We start from the raw sequence: 15,974 nt of genomic DNA, 5'->3' as shown, positions 1-15,974 counted from the left end.
GAAGGAGTGTAAAGTTGATCGGGAGTTGTTTTGACCATTGAAAGATTGAGAATTAGTGCAAAATGACTTTCTTAAACTTTGGGAAGGGAACCACAAGGGTTTTTAGAACTGTCTTGAACCTGGGGATGGGCACCCTGAGTGTTTGTGGAACTGTCTTGAAATTGAGGAAAGGGAGCTGAAAAGTAAGCTAGGAGCTGGAAGAGCTCAAAACTTTATTTCAATAACTATTTCTGTTATTGCTGACATCCTACACATTGTTTAGTTTTAGTTGTGAGGGCAAGGATAGGTTTTGGAGACAGACAAACTTTTCAGTTGAACTTTCTGACTCAGACTTTCCTTAGGTTCTTTAAGATGGGGAAATCCCACCTTAGTATAGGGCAAGTTCGGCCTCTATTCATCTTGACATTTTTTTTTATTGAAAAAACTACAGTTTAAATACAAGGAACAAACTTTTGTTTAAAAAAAAGAAAATCCTTTCGTAGCCCAAAACATTCCAAAACAAAATTCTTAACATTCACTCTCAAGTTTCATTCCATTGATGTTACACATCTCACTGTATTCATTCGTATCACAATCATTCGACTAATATACAAGTCACAGGTGTACAACAACTTTAACGCCAGTGAGTTCCACTAGACATCCACTTACAAAATCATGTCCATGCAGTTTACAATTGCACAGACAAGTTTTATATTATTCCCTGAAATACTCCTAGACCACCACCCATTCATGTCTTCATCTGAATGAGCAAACATTCCAAGGTGGAGTGAGCATTGATTTACTGTCCGTTTGCACTCAATTAACAGATGTTTTAAGGTCTCGATATCCAGTCCACAAAAGTGGCAAAGATTATCTTTTACAGCCTTGTCCTTTCTTTTCCAAAGCGTTTCCTTTGTTTTCAAGGTTTTTAACCGAAACCTGAGAAATTGTTCTCGATGATGACGAGATGGGCAATGAAGTAAATATCGTGGCTGTGCATTTAGTTTTTTATGTTCACATCCCAAGAATTCTGTTCAATCCATTTTATGTCTAGTTTCCTGATTTACAATCCAGGTCCAATTTTCAAATTTCTTCTTGGCATATTGAGGGCGGTTTAAGATTTCTTGGTTGTTTATGTCAGGCGCCGACAAAAATGATAGTAGTTTGCGAAACCATAGACTAAGTAAATTTTGCCTATTAGGGTCATACTCATTGCCAAATATTTGGTATGCCGATGACGGTGACTTAAGAGACATCTTTCGCATTGTCGCGATTAAGTTCCATATCACTCTTGAATGCAGCAAATTTATTGATAATTCATGTCTCAAAAACGTCATGGATGTCGATTGTGGCATCTTCAGCACATAGCGCCAAAATCGCCCTTCCAACATGTGCCAGATTTGCTCATTAATTCCACCCCGCCTCGGCACCAAAGATTATAATTGGCACAACCTTTTGCAAGTAGAATCTAAGGACTGGTTCCAATGAAAACTTTCCATAATTTTTGCTCCTTGAAGGGCAAGATTCATCATTTTTGATTTAGTTCTTTAACCCATTGGCATTCACAGATGGAATTGTTAAATTGGATCCCTGGATATCTTATGGTGTCTACGGAAGTAATATGTTCTCCAGCAAGCGTCCACCTAAAAGATTTATCTTTCTTGTTTTTTACATTTCCAATCGACACAATTTTTGTTTTATTCATGTATTTATCGTTAGCTCATTACTAACCATGTACTCATGCAGGCTCGCAAGTAGGCGCTGAAATCCTATTTCAGTTCTGTCCATCAGCACCAAATCATCTGCATATATGATGCATCTAAGCAGTATCCGATTTAGCATTGGTGGAAAACAGTGAGCTTGCTCTAGATGGTTGGGCAAGTCAGCCAAGAATAGTTTGAAGAGCTCAGCCGCAAGAGGGCACCCTTGTTTGACGCCTTTTAATGTTGAGATGTTGTCTGATAGATCTCCACAGTTATTTAATCTTACTCTGATAGAGGGTTGATCATGAAGGGCCATAATTGGTTCAAGAATGTTTGCCGGACATCGCCATTTTGACAATTTTGCCAAAGAAGTCCACGATTTACGCTGTTGAATGCCTGTTTCATGTCTATAAACGCAAAGTGGATTTTGCCATTAGCCTCTAGCGTTTCCAATTTCAAGATGGTACGAATTAGCAGGTTGACGTCAACCCCAACACCCTTCGTGAAGCCGGTTTGGCGAATATCTGTGATCTGAGATGCCTCAGCCCATTTCGTGAGTTTTTGGCATAAGTTTGACCCAAACCTTTTTTCAATCGTATCAAGAAGGGCAATTGGGCGATAGTTGTTAGGATCGTCCCAATTGCCCTTCTTGTGGATAGGAACCACTATTGTGGTAGTCCACGATTCAGGCAACTTTCTTGACATTGCAATGTTCGAGAACAGATTTCCGATAAAGTGTGCCCAATCATTTGGATGTTTTTTAAGTGCCACATTTGAGATCAAATCAGGCCCTGCGGCACACACATTTTTTAACGCTGTTATGGCTCGTACAATCTCGTCATGTGACATTTCTACGGCCCATTGAGTTTCCTCCCCATAGATCATTATCGTTGTCTCAATTGATGGTTTCTTAAAAACCGTGGAAAAATGCAGGTCCCAAGCATCTCCTGAGATTGTGTTCATTGGCGTTGGTGTACATTATGCAAGGTCCATATTCAAGATCTGCCAGATTTGTCGTATGTTCTTTGTCACCAGTAAATTTAACATTAATTCAGCACAATCCTGATCAACGATAATGGCATGAGATTTTGCCCAGTTTCAATAAAGCGCGCGTCTTGCTTTACCGCTTCTTGCACATCTTTTCTCGGCAGGCCTTTTCTCATCGCTCACAGGTATTTCCGCATTGCCTTTTTTGCTTCGTGCATCACCTTGCTGTATAGATGTTTGTGGGACCGGCCATAATGCATAGATGATTTTGCATCAATGGTATAATCTGTCAACAGTGGAATATAATCAATTCCCTGTATAGCTGGAATATTCATAAGCGTAGTGCCAAGGCATTGGGCCTCATTAGGACCCAGGCGGAGTGGGTTTCCGCCAGCGCTAATCGCGGCGGACCCGTCCGCCGTACTACGAGTTCCCTTAGCGCCATGGAGGTTTTCTCCGCCTGGTTTTACCAGGCGGAGAAAACCATGGCGCTACGGGACCTCGTTGTTAATTACGCCACCGTATTTTACGGTGGCGTAATTAACTCCTTCCCCACTCCCATTATACCCTATGGGGCAAGAATGGGAATGGGGAAGGGCAGAATGGGGATTGGGGATTTACCGCTCCGCCGAGGTCGGAATGGGGCGGTAAATCCGCCAACCCCCATGGCGCTATCGACGGCTTTCCGCCGTGCTTCGCGGTGCATTTAGCACCGCGAAATCCGCCTGGGTCCTAATGAGGCCCATTGTATCTGGTTTCCATTCAATCTGAGACGATTTCCACCAGAATTTACTTCTATAGACTTCTTGTATGCAGCACCAGGTGGAATCAAGTCCATCATGCAATGAAATTTGAAAAGGGTATGGTCACTGAATTTCATTTCTTGGATTTGTAAGTCAATAGTCTTTAATTCGTTGTTTCTGGAGACCCATATATAATCAAGGATACTATGGGACTTTTGGCGATGCCATGTTGCTTTCGCAGGAACATCCCCTTTTGCAGTGCCATTTAACAATGAGATGTTGCGCGTACTCATGGCGTTTTTTCCATCTCTGACCCCTTACATCAATGAACTCCTCTGGCAACCGCTTAAAGGCCTGCAAGTTTTGGTCGAACTGGAACCAGGAATGGATGATTGTGCCTTGCGCAAACAGATTTGGATTTATCGAAACTGGAGCCGACCATTTTGAGTTATTCTCACCATTGTTAATAGGCCAGAGCTTGGACGACCTTTAACATTTTTTTAGGCAGGATTTAATAAAGAAGTAAACCCATCGGGCATTGGAGCTTTGCATAGCCATGTTTCCGTTAAACAGATTATAAACACATTTTTCAGGGAGATGTTAAAATCATTGAATATGTGTTTGAATCCCTGTGTGTTCAGGATAAGAACGTATATGGACATTCATGAACTGTCAGTCATGGCTATTGGTAGGAGCGAGGTCTATTTGGGTTTTCTTTTTTTGGATAGGAGTGATTTTGACAGGGTTCATTCTTGACTTGTATTCTGCGTGAAGCTCATGGATTTCCGTCAGACAGCTGAGTCGACACGCTTCGGTTGATGTTGATTTGCATCTGTTGCTTTAACTTGTTGTGACAGACAATCCTAGTCAGGTTCAATCGAGATCTTAAATCCAAAGAACAGAAGGTCATCACTAGCTCTTAATAGCTCTTAATAGGGTACTTCCTACTCCTGCTGAATCAATGTGTAAGAGCACCTGATCTGAAGATTTTTCAGTTGCATATTCGACAATTTTTATGTCGTCTGATTCAATTGTACACAATAGTGGAACACACTTGAACAAATTCATTATGTTTGTTTGATTTAAAGTTACTTCAGACTCATCGCTTTGAATGTTTTGTAAATGTAGTCTATGACATAGAGAAGCTCTTTTACTGACTTTGCTGTCATGAACCCTTGTTTTAAAATGAACACGCTGGTTGCGTTGATGTAGCGTAAATTTTGGGTTTAGCCTTTGGTCATCGGCGAGTACTGCATTTTCCTTTGCTCCAGTGTAAGTCTTTAATGGAGATCGCTCAGCCATGGGTTTCGCAAAGGCCGACATAGCTACATTGGAGTTCTGGCCACTTTCCCTCCTTGTAGTAAGTTGATGAGAACAAGAAGCAACAGACACATCTTGGTCATCGTGAATCGAGTAAGTAGATAAATCACAAAGGTTTATTGAAGTGGATGCAGATGTTAGTCCACTTGTTTCAGAGTCAGATATTATTCTTCTTCGTTTTTGTGCTGGTTTTCTCTTGCCTTTGTCAATGTGAGCTTGGGCAGTTTTTCTTATGGCGAGGTCTGGCCAGTATCACGTTGAAATAGACTGAGCCTTGGTGGTGATGATAGATTTCTTATGAATTTCTTGACCTTGGAGTTTCCAGGCGTTTGGCCCTTCTTTACTGGTTTCCGGACACCGGCTTTGCCTACAATTTCTCTCGTAGCCCCCTGAGTTTTTCTATTTGCTATTGGGATTGTAGGCCTCGCCGCACCAGTAAAGATACCAAAGATACCAAATGACAAGAAGTGTTTCACAAAGCCTTTGCTGCCACTGCACTGTTAAGTCAGCCTCAGCTTGTACTTTGTCTTTTAGGAAACAGTTGACATTTTCTATTTAGTACAAAAAAGAAGGTGGGTGAGGCGCGCACTTCCGGTCCTGGTCAATTGAACCTGTTGCAAAAAATATAATAAGTAGCTGGGTCAAATCCCAAAATGGACAAATATTCACAGGTTTAGTTCCCTTCTGCTGAAAATCAGGTACTCAGTAATAACAGGGTTAGATCCCTTGCTGCAAATCAGGTACTCAGTAATAACAGGGTTAAATCCCTCAGCTGCAGTTCTGTGGTCTGTAGTTGTTCTCCTCCTAGCGCTTTCTTATCTCAAATAATCATCAGGGAGGCTGTTGAGCAGGTGTGTCTAATTAGACTCAAAGGATTCTGGTAGCTGTAGTGAAAACGTTTTTTTCTGTTCAGGTGACCAGCAACCGACATCCCTCCAAAGCACAAGTCCTTCCCAAATTTGGGGGAGGGGAGGGGAGAGAACCATCTTTATGATTCTCCAAAGTGGGGCACAGTCACCCCGAAGGGATCTAACCCTGTGAATATTTGTCCATTTTGGGATTTGACCCAGCTACTTATTTTTTACAACAGGTTCAATTGAACAGGACCGGGAGTGCGCGCCTCACCCACCTTCTTTTTTGTACTGAACATTTTCTATTTGCTCCAATTTTTGTTTCATGTTTAACAACATTGCACCTTGGTCGTGAATCATTTCTTTTAGGGCTTCGTAAAGTTTCACAAGCAGTATCAGGGCAAGAGATGATGCTGCCAGGACATTGTTGTGGATTTGCATGGCAGCCGCAGAAGATAGACTAGCCTTTGCAGGTACGTGGGAGATATTTTCTGCCCCAATACTCGAATGATTCGAGACATCTTCTTTTGTCATTGGGCTTCTAATTAGTGCCCATTGCTTTGAGCTAATACAGACATTTTTACACTATTCTTTTTCCTCGTTGTCGCCATTGGAGTGCTTGTATTGGTCTTTGCATATTCTGAAGATTGAAAAGGCAAAGTAGATTGCAGGGGTCTTGTTGTCGACTCATGCATTTTATTTATGTTGGTATTATCAGAGTATGCCGCCACATACAAAAATGGCGAATCCGGAGCGGAAGGCTGGTCCAAGGGTTTCCAGGTTGCAACCCGGGCAGGCAGCATCTGGCACTGCTGTGTATTTCCCCGATTTAGCATGCTACCCTCAGCTTGCGTAGATGGATTAGAAAACGCCATGCACGTCTTGGTAACAGGTGCCTCCACTCTTCCAAGGATTTCTATTTCAGGCGGGGCATCATCAGTTATGTAATTCACTGGCTGTTCAATTACGTTGGTGTCATTAGACATCAAAATCGGCACTTTCAATGATCGTTCTGCAGGTTTCTCTTGAGTACTCTCATTGAGCACTGCATGATAGCGTAGCACCTTTTTCCCACTAGGCACCAAGCCATCATCATTGATTATGTGCAATTGCATCAGTGTATGACTTTTCAGAGCAGCACTTGACAATTTCTGAGATAGTCCAGTTATAGCAACAACATTTCTAACTGACACCATCAGCTGTGCATCTGCGTCGTCTGTCAAAGGTTTAGGTGAACTCAGTGCTGTGGTGTGTTTGGAAGTGGCACTCACCACTGGCTGTGTGCCCAGCGTTGAACTTTCAGACATTTTTACTCGTGAGCCGTTTGCACTTTGTAAATGATTTTGTTCTGCTTCATTTAAGGGACGTTCAACATTAGGTACCATCATCAGGTCCGCATCATTGATCTCAAACGGCGAGTAAAAGAGCTCTATAGTGTTGGGACTAATTATCGCCTTCTGCATTTCAGGCATCAGGTTTGAGACAGGTTCCAGATTATTTAAGGACAACAAGGCGGATTGAGGGAACACTATTGAGGCAGACATGTCCGGCATTGGGGGTTCATTCTGGTCCCTATTTTCACAGCCACTAGAATTTAAAGGCAACATAACAGGAAGAACTGAAGACACAGCCAAGTCTGCCTGGGTCCTTGATTCCAAGCTGTCAATAACACCTGCAACCGCTGCCCCCATTGACTGGACAGATTGTTCCTCGGTAAGGCAACAGTCTGTTTGCTTAACTTTCCATGCATCGCATCTGCTTTATTAGCAACCGTCCAGGGGTTCAGCATGCAGTGTTGCTGTAGCATTTTGTGTCGAGTCTGGGGACCAGATTTTTGTGAGTCTGCCATGGCCCTGCGACCTGCAGCGGACTGGGGAAGACTGGGAACTCGGAGCCGGAACTCTGCACCCGCGCTCCACGCTCCCAATGTGTTTATATTAATAAACACAAACGCAGGACTTCCCTCGTAGTGCAGCTCCTCTGGCAACAACAATGTGGAGACTGGGGAAGACTGGGAACTCGGAGCCGGAACTCTTGACATTTGATTTAATAAAACAATTCTGTTGGAACTTTGAATCTGTTTTCTGTGTCTTGTTTCATGATGCCTTCACATTACCAAGAGCCTAAAACCTAAGGTGCTGTCTAATTGTTGTTTCAAGGCATATGTGCATGGGACATTTGAGCCGGGCGAGCGCACTATTGGAAGAGGCAGCACAGGAAGAGACCTTGGCCGCGAACCCAGAGCAAAACGTTGCGAAGATCACGTGCCATTGTGGCAAAGTGGAGGCTACAGCATTAGAGAGATGCCGTTCCAAAGACAGAAGTGCTGTGGAGATGCTGGGAGACACAAGAGAGGTCCTGGATGTTCGGCAAGTCAAGAAGGTGGCGATCCCCCTTCCGGGAGCTGCAGGAAAGCAGGCGTGTGACCGCAGAGCCACAATGGAAGACGGCAGAACGTCTATGCCCTCCAGATTGGAAAGCGGGTAAAAACAGTACACTGCAGACGCGCAAACTGGACCAGAGACACTGGAAAAAGCTGGTGAATCTACCCAAAGCCAGGTGGTAACCTGGCCGTTCCGGCAACTGAACCAACAGCAGTTTGAATGTAATGCCATTGAAGAATTGTTTGAGGAATGCTTTGAATGCATAAAAGGCAAAGTACAAACCCCAATGAATTATGAATACCTAAAGTGCAAATGTGGGGCAAACCGTGAACAAACCTTAGCACAAACTTACTTACGAAACCGAGAACAATATGTGCACTGTGCATAACACTGAGAACTGTAAAACACATCAGAAGTCCCGGCAAGCAAAATACCAGGCAACTGAGTGATATATGAAAGACCTGGCAGGGGAGTATACCAGGCAAATAAAATCCATAAAGTGAAGTCCTGGCAGGCAGGTATACCAGGCAGTAGACATTGCAGAAAGAACCCCATGAGGAGAGTATACCAGACAGTGGGCATTGCATAAGAGAAGCTGGCAGGAGAGTGTGATGCTGGAAATGCATCAGAGGGACAGGGCCTATGAATCCTTGTCCTTTACTGTTTTTTATCGTGTGTTCTGTCGTGTTTTCTGCCCAGGAGTCCATGTGGGACTCCTGGCAGTGCAGCTCTCTCTTTTGGTTTGGTGAACAGACCCATGGGATACCCTTATGGCACCCATGGGTAGGGGTACAACCCTGTGCCCCTAGTGTATGTTTTTGGGCACCTGTGGGTGGCCCACAGAGCAGGGTATGGGCTGGTGGCAGCTCCATGCTGAATTTGACAGGTGCTCTGGGTGTCCTCCATTTTGGGATACCCAGGCCCTGCCATTGGGATCAGTTGATTCCTGATAGGAAACAAGATGGCCCCTGTGGCCTCTTGCTTTCTATTGCCTGTTACCTTGTTTTCCCAAAGTCCTGGGAAGCCCTGACTCTGTCCCTTCCCCCTGACTGGCTGTTGGGTGGAAGTTCCATATATGGTGTTGTTGTGAAGCCCCAGCTAGACTGACTGGAGCCTTCCCAGTGACTGTATGCTGTGGGTACCTCCTGTGGGTGGGACCTGGGTGAATGGAGTGTGTGACCAATATACACTCCTTGTTGTGGTTGTCTGATTTCTGGCATGAGAGACAAAGACTGAGACAGCCCTGCCCGAAACTGGCCTGAATGCAGTGTGTAGTGTTGAATGGCTGGGTACTTGTCCCAATCCACATTCCTTGTTGTGAGTGTCTGAAAGGGAGGAGTGTGGCCTGAATGCACTGTGTGCCTGATTGGCTGACTGACTGCATGAATGCCCTTTTGTATGATTGGCTGCTGAGTGTGTGCCAGCAGTGTGGATGAGAGACAGAATAGTATATCTGGGGACCTCTCACCACTGGTAGTTGTTCAGAAGCGTTCAGAAGATGAGTCTCCACTCTAAGAGTAACTGGAACTGCTGATCCTCGACGCCCAGCTGGAAGAAGAAGACTTGCTGTTGCACTTGCTTCGACCGATCTGAAAGCTGCCGAATTCGACTGACCCGAGAGAGGACCTGGTAAGGCGCCCTCTTCCCGTGCTCCGAGGGATCATCGAGCACCGCTACATCTTCGCCGAAGCGCCCTGGAAGTCAGACCCTCGAAAGGCTGCCGACCCGAGACGGGACCGCCGAGGAGATCTAAGTGAAGCACCCGGACATCGCCGCCGTCGAAGTCCGTTGCCGTCGACCAGGGTTCGCAGGTCTGTGTAACCGCTGGAGGCCCGTCGAAGTTGTGTTGCCCAGCCGTGGGAACCACTTGACGCCGTGCCGCCGATGACTGGAGCCGTCCGCTCCTTGCCTAAGAACATTTGAATCGAAGGACTCCCTCGTCCGCACCGTCGACCGCTTTATCCTGCCGGAGAAAGTCGAGGACAACCAACGCGCCGAGGAGAAACCTGCCGGTGGGTTTCCCGCCACCCGAAGACCACAAAGACTCGAACGACTCGACGCCCTTGCTGGGCCCCCGTCTCCACAATCTTTGCGGTCCAGAACAATCGTCATCGAGGTGCCCCGCACGCCTCTGCCTTGCAGGACGCCAACGCTCCGTCGTCGACGAGCACCGCTTGGATCGAAGCTGCCGCCTCATCGACGCCGTTCTACCCTGTTTGTTGTCGGACGTTCGACGCCCCGTGTCTCCCGCTTGAAAGGGAAGGCATTCAAGAAGGGCCGTCGATTCCCCGCCGCCGAACGCCGAGTTCCTTGACGCTTCTCGACGCCTCTCGACGATCCATGACTCCCGCTTGAAAGGGGGTCGCTCAAGAAGGATCTGTCGACGCCTCTTCGAAGAACTCGACTCCACCAGGTCCATAGGGGGGTAAAAACATTATAGGAGGGAATAAGACTTGCAGAACAATATATGGACTGGGCTTGTGCTATATCTTTATTTTATAGGTTGCCCAGGTGGGGGGATCTCCACACAGAACTGTGTCTAGTGGTAGGGGCCAGTATTCTGCCTATTGCTCAACCATCTTATTTTCTCTCCTCTCTCTATTGCTGGTTTCACTCTATTGATCTGTGTGACATTGTTACAGTATTGTTGATGCACTTTAATGAGATCTAATACAAAGGGTGGTACCACTTTAGAATTGTATATATTTGCCATTGTTGATTTTCCTAAGTACAAAGTGAGTTATTATGATAAGTGTACATAACCTTGAATATTGATTATATAAAGACTGTGTTCTAACCAATACAGTGTGTGGACATTCCTTTGTGGGGGCTTGGGGACTACACTGTACTTAAGAACCAGCCTGCATCACCTCCTGAGAAGCTAGGCCTTGATTGCTCGACCATAGCTACCGAATAGAGAATCTAGGCTGGGGTCCTCTGTGCCTCCCCTCTACCATATAGAGAGCAGAAGTACAGACCACCCCCTACCAGTCTTTACAGAGAGCATATCAGGCAATGTGCAAGCTTCAGAAATGTTACAGAAATACCTTGTTGTCTGAACCAAGGAGAAAGTTGCATTAAATAAAGTCAGTGTTTCTATTCCAAATCAAGGAGAAAGGAGCATTAAAGCAACACATTCACAGAAGATATTCTTTAAACAGGAACATTGCAAAGCAAAGAAGCAGGAAACAAAGGAACTGCTAGAAACAGAAACTGTTTTCACTCCACTTAAGAATCCAGGGGAAGAGATCCACCCTCTGGACCAAGGGTTCCCACCTTGGGGAACATGTTTTTGTTGGAATTATTCTTACTTCAATTGTGAACACTTGTTTGTAAGGTGAGGGTCAGGATACAACATTTTGGACACAAGGATTGCTTTTCATTTTTTGGCATCCTGACACAGTCAGATCCTTAGTTTTGGTTTATAGGTAGGGAAACTACTCTTTAGCATAGGGTCAGAGAGGCATTTTCCCAACCCTTTTTCATTTAATAAATATCTTTGACAAAAATATGACAACCTTGTGTCCGGCTCTCATTTCTGATCCTTCACACTAATTAGAGTGTGCTGGAATGTTGTATTGATATGGCACCTGTTGACAGGGCGGGACGCACCCAGTGGAGTGGTGTGATAATTTTGCAGGAAATGTTAAACTGATCTCGTAAGATTCATGCTATTTTCAATGACAATCCAAATCACTTTGTTCATGGTCAACATAAACAGTTCAGCATCATAGTTGGATTAAAGCCAGCATGGGGTGATCCATGGATGTTTTATGCCGAAGAGCTCAACTTATTCACAAAATTCACATCTTTGGAATGGAAGCCTGTTTCCCATCTTTGGGATAGAGGGGATTCTCTGAACAGGTAGAACATTTTCTAAATTTTTAAAGGTCAGTTTTGGTTGCCGTTTAAGACTATTTTCCGACTTCTGGATAGTGTGAGAAGTTGTCTACTAATACTAGGAGGTAACGGCTGTTGGGCAGGCAGAGGTCAGCACTAACATTTTCCCATGGCATTCCCAGTCTCCCTGCATAGCAGATCAGCAGTCCGGGTGTGTCTGGTGTGAGAAAACTGTGGGCGTCCTCACTTTGTTTCCTCATGTATCCTCCTCTCGAGTGGCCAGGGAAAGGCCATCAACTCTTGGATCCTGACCCTAGGGGTGGATATGCGAGGGAGGATCACCTGGGTGAAGGAGACTTTGGGAGTGGGATGAGGCACCCTTAAGTGAGACATGATATCCCCCATTTCCCTTTCACAATGAGTCTTCTGTCCCTCAAGCCTTTATGGGCTATTGTCAATCCTTTCCCTGTTTTTCCTCTAAAATATTCCCTAAGAAACACCAGTTTGGTACTGGGACGAGGAGGAGACCAACTAGAGAATCACATCAGCACTTTATTAACACATACACATACAGGTATCATTTGTGTACTGGGACAAGGAGCGGGCCAGCAAGAGCAATGCAGGACTCCCGTTTCAACAGTGAGCGGTCTTGTCCTTTTTGGACCAGTCATGGTGGTGGGAACTTTAAAAGAAGGAAGTACTATGGAAATGGTGTCAGCTTTGGAAGCAGGGCTACTGACTGCTGGGCAAAAGAGGACTGATCGCTCAAGACCCTTGGAGGATGCAGAGTATAGGCAGCGGAAAGTGAAGGGCAGTGGTGCACCGCGAGAGGAGTACTGGCGTGATCAGGCGAAGCAGTTGTATCAGTCCCGAGCTGCAGGAGAAGCATGTCTGGGTAAGCGAAGCCACGGACAGCCGCTGGGAGACTAAGGGAAGCACCGCACGAGAGCTTGTGGAGACAGGAGGCCTTGCGGGAAAGCCGTAATCTCTGACCGGTAAGTCTACTAAGCAGGGGGAACACCGGGATGGCAGGCGAGCACGAAAAGCTAGCAATGAACACTGATTTGAATGGAAGCAAGTATTTCTTTGAATACTGATCTGAGTGAAAGCAAGATTAAACCAAGCCACGAAACGTCATCAAGAGGGTGTGATATATGTGAATGAATCAAGCACGACTATCAAGCTGAAGCAGTGGCAACGTGTTGATGGAAAAGAAACAAGTAAGGTGTATCAGTTGCGTGACCTGTAATGGACCGAGACTAAGTGTACCCTATATGAAAAGCAATTGAAAGCACCCGCCAAGAAGCTTGAGTTTGAATTGCAAGGATCATTTATGTGATTTGGAGTCAAGGAACTAAACTATATATATGAATTGGTGAAAGGTAACCCTATCAGAAGAGGAATTGTGTTGTGAAACGGTTTATTGAGAAGCCACCCTCAACACGGGGAGTTCCTTCCTTCCCCACTCAAGGTGTTGCGCAACAAACTGTTTAACAAATTCTTTCATTCAGCCCTACTTCAGACACATATCATGTGCCTTGGATCCTCCCCTCTGATCTAACCGGTGTACAAGAAATATATTTATATTTATTTAATTATTTGTATTTATTTAAATTAAAAGTAATAGAAAGTCACACGAACATGTCAAACACCACAACACAATAAACGTCTCTCACCATAAATAAATCACAAAAGTGAGTTGAAAAGAACACAAATAACAATTCTTTTCTTTCTACAAATTTCACTTCAAGAAATAATTAACGCTGGTCAGTGAACACATATATAGGGCCTCATTACATGGTAGGCGGTAACCATGGCGCCATTAGCGCCATGGATGCCGCCAGTACCGTACCGAGTCCGCCATGGTGAATGGCGGAATTACCGCCACATTTCAAGGTGTGTGGGGGCGGTAATTCCCCATTCACCATGTGTCATGTCACGTGGGAGACCGGAGTCTGCCGCTCCCTTTTCCTCCTGGCGAGTCTACCCGCGCGTTCGCGTCTGGGGACTCGCCAGGGGAGGAGCGTTGGGTGTTGGGCCCGGCGGCCTACGGCGCATGCGCGGGAGACCTCTGTCGCGGTTCCGCGCATGCGCCGTGGACTGGGCTCGCCTCCTTGGAAGGGCTTGCCTTCCAGGCCTCGTTGTGGGTTCGCCGGTGCCCGGAGACGAAGCGGCTTGCGTTCCAAGCCTCTCGGGCGCCGGCGACCCATAAAAGAGGCCACGAATCGATGCAAGCCGCGTCTCAACGCGGTTTGCTTCGCTTCGCTTTGTTTGTTCCTGTGCTCCTGTCCTTATCTGGGTCCTGCCCTGGGCCTGCCTGTTTACCCTTATCTGGGTCCTGCCCTGGGCCTGCCTGTTTACCCTTATCTGGGTCCTGCCTTGGGCCTGTCTGCTTACCCTACCAGGGTCCTGCCCTGAGCCTGCCTGTTTACCCCTACCTGGGCCCTGTCCTGGGCCAGCCAACTACTTACCTAGGACCTGCCCTGGGCCTGCCAGCTACCCTTACCTGGGTCCTGTCTTGGGCCTGCCTGCTCACTCCTGCCATAATCCCGTCCAGAACCTGCCAATCACTTACCTGGGCCCTGCCAAGCAACTCTTCCAGGTCAACTCTGGGTCCGCCTACTCGGCACCTTTTAGGGCCTGACTGCTAGTTATATCTGGTCTCCCTCATTCCTGTCTGCCTGCTCCTGTCGGACCACCAGCATCTGCCAAGATCTTTTCTTTCTGCGGTATTGACCTGTCTTGCCGCGTCGGACATTTTGACTACTACTGCAGTTCTTGAGCCTCCGGAGTATTGTCATCGGACTTCATCTTGCCAGCAATCTTCACCTAAACTTTGGCCTCACCTGTCTGTGCTTGCACAGTCCCACTGTCACAGTTATCAGAAGAGTGCCTTCGTGACATTGGGAGTCGGTCCATCCTCCACCCATTTCTAATCGTGGGTGGTGGAGAGGCTGGTTCTTCGTGCCACTTGTTCATCTTTTCACGAGCTCCAGACTGGCGACCTCTGCGAGATCGACCTCCAAGACATCAGGTACGCGGCCCTCTCGGGCATCCGAACTTGACACCATGGCACTTCCCCATTCCCATTTGAGCCCCTATAGGGCTCAATGGGAATGGGGAAGGCGGCAATTACGGTACCGCAAATTGCGGTACCGTAATTGCCTCCAAGGTTCCTTTGCGGCCCCGTTCCTTAACGGCTGGTAAAACCAGCCGTTGAGGTCGGGTCCCGCAAAGGGACCTCGTAGTAAGGTGGTAAGGGTTTACCGGTACCCTTACTGGTAATGGTAAACCCTTACCGCATTCCATGTAATGAGGCCCATAGATGTAGTGCTGTACAATTTTGATTTTCCAGAGGGCTTATTTATTTATTTATTTATTACATTTATATAGCGCGCAGGCAGCCCAGGGGCATTGTGGCGCTGTTACTTGTAGGGGAACCTAGTTACAGGTACAGGTACAGGTTGTGCCATGGGTTACAGTAAGGCAAGATCCTGTGTTAAGCGATAAGGAGTATCATACACCATAATACATCATACACCATAGTACATCATACATGTTAGTCATAAAAGTTATATGTACAGAATGGGGGCCACTCCGTGGCCACAGTGGTCTGCCCCGGGGGTTATCATACCAGTAAGGGGCGGAATATATAATCTGAACAGAAAAAGGGTACTGGTATGTTGTGGGTTAGCCAATGTGAAGTATAAGTGAATTAGAGATGTTCACCCGGTCTCAACCCACATAATCTTGATGGCTATCAATTTTGCATGCACATATGTGTACTGAAACACTCCTTAACAATAAACAGATATTTGGAAAGATTGATGTAAAAACTTTATATCAAAAAATAGTACATGTAATAAAATCCAACTTGAAGGGACATATACAATCAAAAACATGAATGTAGATCTTCCATTTGTGAATTGAGGATGGAAATTTTCAAACAATCAAAAAAGAAAATGAGAATTAGTGCATCAAAGAGAAAACATATACAGAAATGACATAAAGCAATTTTCAATATTGACAAAAAACAAAAAACCCAGTTATTTATCACTGGGATGCTTGATTAAATCAGAAAGCAAAAATGTATCTACAGAGTGATGAGTACAACCGTACCTCTATTCAAAATAGAAAGAAAATAGAGCAAATAAACAATATTCTTTA

The sequence above is a fragment of the Ambystoma mexicanum genome, chromosome 10 (genome assembly GCF_040938575.1).
Source record: "Ambystoma mexicanum isolate Mex_15411 chromosome 10, UKY_AmexF1_1, whole genome shotgun sequence".
Lineage (NCBI taxonomy): Eukaryota > Metazoa > Chordata > Amphibia > Caudata > Ambystomatidae > Ambystoma > Ambystoma mexicanum.
This window is presented reverse-complemented; position numbering follows the sequence as displayed.